The sequence below is a fragment of the Apium graveolens genome, chromosome 3 (genome assembly GCF_009905375.1).
Source record: "Apium graveolens cultivar Ventura chromosome 3, ASM990537v1, whole genome shotgun sequence".
Classification (NCBI taxonomy): domain Eukaryota; kingdom Viridiplantae; phylum Streptophyta; class Magnoliopsida; order Apiales; family Apiaceae; genus Apium; species Apium graveolens.
In genome coordinates, this window is record NC_133649.1 from 223958802 (window position 1) to 223964165 (window position 5364).

Below are 5364 nucleotides of genomic sequence, written 5' to 3' on the forward strand. Positions count from 1 at the left end.
AATTATAAATAATTAATTATAATTAATCCCTAATTATTAGGAATAATTACTATTTATTACAATTATTTACAAATTAATAATACTTACTTGATCAGATCGATTATTTATAAATAAACAATCGATACAACTAACTGATACGCTATTTATCAAATAAATACTAATTACTCGAATTATAATCTAACTCAACGATTAACTACTCGTATAAATACGAGCTACTCGCGATTATCGACTACTATCGAACTGTTATTATTATTACTATACCTATACGATTAATTAATCGTTTAATTATCTGTATTTAATTATTCGATACGAATAATTATTACGATATCCTTCGAATAAATTATTGCTCGAATAATAATTCTCATTATCGAATCACTACTCGTATGAATACGAGTTACTCGTAATATTAACTAATTATCGGATTATTAATCATATTATTTAATCCTTATTTATTAATTAATTACCTAATTATTAATTAATTAGATAACTAATAAATAATTAGATAAATAATTAAATAATTAATTAAATAATTAAATTTGAATTTATAATTTAATAAAATAATTTAGAAATTAATTATAATATTTTTCAGAATTTAAAACTAATTTTTAATTAATTTTTAGAATTACTAAAACTAATTTTCTGATTTTATAAAATATAATAAATAAATAATATATCAGAAACATAACAACAGGAACAGGGTTAGGGTTTTTAGGATCAAACCCGGATCGAAACCGGATTGGAAACCAGGTCGAACCTGGGTTGCGAAAAACGTGGCCGGCCGGATGGAAACCGGACGCCGGCGGGCTGATTTTTCCGGTGATTCGAACGGCGAACCACCAACACAATTCCAGGCTCGTTCTGCTCCGTTTTCTCCACGCCAAAGCTTCGAGACCAACCCCAGCCTATCTCCTCCTTCGTTCTCCTTCCTCGTCGAACACAGCCGGCGAAACCAAGAACAGCGGCGGCGATGCCGCGTTTCCGGCGATCTCGAAACCAAACCCAAAAATTACGAAACCAACATAAAATGACATTAAACACGACGATCTATCATTCTACAGCATCAATTCATAGCAACAATCAATCAAAACAAACACCCCCAAATTCGAATTAAATTCGAAAAATTAAAATTAAAAATCGATACCTCTGATGATAATTTTGACGTGATAATCTGATAGGATAGGTTTTAGGCTTCAAATCAGTTACTCACACTTCAATTTCTGACACTCCTATCACGATCAAATTGGCTTTGATCCGCAAGAACACTCAAGAACCCTAATTCCCTTTTTCTGAATTTTCTGATTATTTTATGATTAATTAACTAATTAATTACTAATAATTAGCTATTTATATTTATAGAAAATAATACCCCCCAAATAAAATTAAGGGGCTAATTACACTCCTAATAAAAATATTTGGCCCCAATTTTTATAATTTTTGGGTATTAATAATGAATTTTTAAATATCCAATAAATACAAAATTAATGTCAAAAATTCCCAAAAATTGTGAATATTACAAAAATGCAAAGAAAAATGATGTATGATAATTTCATGATCATATAAAAATAAAAATGTGATTTTGTGGGGTTTTTGGTACCCCGAAGGGGTCCGGAAAAGTCATTTTTCGCGAAAAAGGTAAATTTGTAAAACGTCTAGGGGTTCAGAATATCGATATGGTATGGGGCATTTGTGGCAAAATAGGGCCAATGATTTTGTTTGAAATACAGGCTTTCAAAATATGGTTTTGAGTTGTACGGGTTTTGATATAAAATATATAACTTACGATAGAACACTCAATAAATATCCAAAACACGTTTGGATCAAAACAGACAACACGTAACACATAGCAGTTAGGGTTTAATGACTCAACACATTTAATCACATAATAATACACATAATTTATCTTTATTATGATATAATACAAGCGTAATTTCTCGGTCGTTACAGGGACGATGAGTTCGATTATGGGCTAATCGTTATCATGGGATTCTAGCGGATTTACTTATGGATTTCAATAATTAATTGTTTCGATATCTTGGTGTGTGGTGATTGATTGATATTCTAGTATTGGTTGTGCTTATTCGTCTTATGTGCGTAGCTAACATATAAGATAGCGTGTTAATCTCTATTGAAGCGACAGTGAATATAGAGGTTTAGAACTCGCCATGCTAGCATAGATTCATGTATGTGTTTGCATGATTAGTGGGTAACTCTAGCCGATTTACTTGCCCTATATAATCAAGATAGATAACTTATGCTTAAACCGTTATGTTATCAAATTCTATAGACATATAGGGTCTCAATATAATTGGTGCCTTTTCAGCTTCTATCTCTTTTGTGGATGTCTGGTAGAATGGTACTCGTGCGATGAAAGTTGGCGTTTATCAGTTTCGTGTTATCTGATTAGTGTCATCACCATCGTATGCTAAGGTTAAGAACGTAAAGGCTATTGAATGAAGTATTTAATGAAGTTGGGATCCCATGTTTGTCATATATATTACTTCAACCATTCTTGTTCTCTTAGTTATAATTGTTAGTTTAATCTCTTAGTTTAATTAAAACCCAATTTGTTATTTGTCTTAGCATTGAGCGAGATAACCATACATTGTTGCATAGGTGCATAAATTGAACTTAACCTAAACTAGTCTCTGTGGGAACGAATCTGATTTATATCTTATACTACTTGCGAACGCGTATACTTGCGTGAATTTTAGCGCGTGTTTTCGCCCTAACAAGTTTTTAGCGCCGCTGCCGGGGACTCGGTGTTAATTTTTAGTTTATGTGCTTGTCACCAGTGGTCGTTAAAGTTCACTGACTCGGATTCTTTTACTTTCACGGTTTATTTATTTGTATTTCAAGTACTCATTACAATGGGAGATCCAGCAGCATGAACGAAAGCCTTAATGGATTTTTCTCAACCCAAGATCAATGACATTCAATCTAGCATTGTTCGGCCAGCTATCACAGCTAATACCTTTGAGATCAAGCCTGGCATAATTCAATGGGTGCAGAATTCAATCCAGTTTGGGGAATCTTCAACGGAAGATCCCAATATGCATATTAGGGATTTCATTGAGATCTGCGACACCTTCAAGTTCAACGGTATTTCTGAAGATGCTGTTAAGCTGAGACTGTTCCCATTCTCTCTGAGGGACAAGGCTAAGAGCAGGTTACACTCTCTACCAGCTGGTTCGATTACTACTTGGGAAGATCTTGCTCAGAAGTTTCTTACTAAATTCTTCTCTATGGCGAAGACAGCTGCAATCATGAATGCTCTTACTCAATTTGCGCAGCAATCAGGAGAATCTTTATATGAAGCTTGGGAGCGCTACAAGGAGATGCTTAGGAAGTGTCCTCATCATGGAATGCCTGATTGGATGATCATCAATTGTTTTTACAATGGGTTGGGAGCACAGTCCAGACCCATGCTCGATGCAGCCGCAGGCGGAGCATTATGGGCAAAGAGCTATGAGGAAGCTTATGATCTAATTGAACTGATGGCTGCTAATGAATATCAGTATCCATCCCAGAGATTGCCACAGAGCAAGGTAGCAAGAGTTCTTGAGGTAGATACAGCTACGGCTATCACTGCTCAATTAAAGGCGTTGTCTATGAAGATCGATTCTCTGGCTAACTATGGTGTTAAGCAGATAATTAGTGTTTATGAGTTGTTTGCAATTCCGCATGTGACGGAGCAATGTGCTATATCTATTGACTCAGATCAGTTCATGAGCAACTTTCAGAGATCGCAGCAACCAGTTCCAGACACTTATCATCCTGACAACTGGAATCATCCTAACTTCAGCTGGAGCAACAATCAGAATGCGATGCAACAGCCGTTCCAGCATTTTAGAAATAAGCTATTCAACCCTCCTGGTTTTTAGCAACAAATTACACCAAAACAACAACTCCAAATTCAACAACAAAATCATGATGCAGGTCTATCTTCGAATGAAAAATCTGAATTGGAGGAGTTGCGGCTTATGTGCAAAAATCAGGCTCTTATATGCCAAAGCCAGGTTATTTCTATCAAGACTCTGGAGAACCAAATAGGGCAAATTGCTAACGCCTTATTGAATCGACCACCAGGAACACTTCCTAGTGATACAGAAACAAATTCAGGCAAGAGGGAAGTTGAAGAACAGGTGAACGCCATCACCTTAAGGTCTGGAAAGGTCACAAGCCCCCAAGTTCAGCAAAATGAAGAGCCTGAAAAATCTCTAGTTTCATAAAATGTAGTTGTGGCTGAAGAAGAAGTGCAGAAGGAAGTAGAGGTGGAACCAAGGAAGACTACTGTGGAACACACTCCTCCTGAGGGTAATACAGGGGAGAAACAGATCTATCCTCCACCTCATTTTCCAAAGAGGCTGCAGAAGAAAAAGCTGGATAAGCAGTTTGAGAAGTTTTTGGAGGTGTTCAAGACATACCTTTCGCTGAAGCTCTTGAACAAATGCCTAGCTATGCGAGGTTTATGAAAGGTATTCTCTCTCGGAAAGTGAAGCTCGATGACTTAGAGACCGTTGCTCTCACGGAGGAATGCAGTGCTGTGCTGCAACAGAAGTTGCCTCCGAAGCTTAAAGATCCTAGAAGCTTCACTATTCCTTGCACCATTGGAAACTTGTCGTTCCACAAGTGTTTATGTGATTTAGGAGCTAGCATCAATCTGATGCCCTTATCTATCTTCAAGAAGCTTGGTCTTCCTGATCCGAAACCAACATACATGTCATTGCAACTAGCTGACCGTTTCATCGCTTATCCACGAGGTATAGTGGAGGATGTATTGGTCAAGGTGGATAAACTCTTCTTCCCTGCTGACTTTGTAATTCTTGATTTCGAGGAAGATAAGAAGATTCCCATCATCTTAGGAAGACCATTCTTGGCTACAGGCCGAACTATGATCGATGTGCAAAAAGAAGAGCTTTCGATGAAGGTTCACAATCAAAAGGTCACTTTTAATGTGTTCAAGGAAATAAAGTTACCCACGGCTAAAGAGGAGTGCTTTAAAGTAGAGCAAATTCAGGTTTTAAATGCACCTCCGTGGAAGAGGAAGTTGGATTTGCCATTCAATTCTCTTGGGTTAGCAGAGCTGAAAATTTCTCAGGAGCGTTTTGAACCAATTATTCAAGAAGCTCCCACACTTGAGCTCAACCGAAAGCCAGATCACTTGATTTATTCATTCTTAGGTGCACCCCCTGACAAGGGGTTTGGATATACTTTTGATGATGTAGAGAGTGGTTGGACGGATCTTCCAATGCCTACAGAGGGTTCTTCTCATGCGCCATAAATAGTTGATAGGACTGGTGTTTGTGATGAGCAGTACAGGCGAGTAATTAGGCGTACGGAGGCCATGCACGACATTCACCATCA

General features: G+C 37.0%; 1 non-coding gene across 1 annotated transcript; it reads right to left on the reverse strand.

Annotated features, from left to right (window-relative positions):
* Positions 1–3257: 3257 nt before the first annotated feature.
* LOC141716287 (small nucleolar RNA R71) lies at positions 3258–3364 on the reverse strand. The gene has a single exon (XR_012573001.1). It is a non-coding gene; the product is annotated as a small nucleolar RNA R71 (small nucleolar RNA).
* Positions 3365–5364: the final 2000 nt, after the last annotated feature.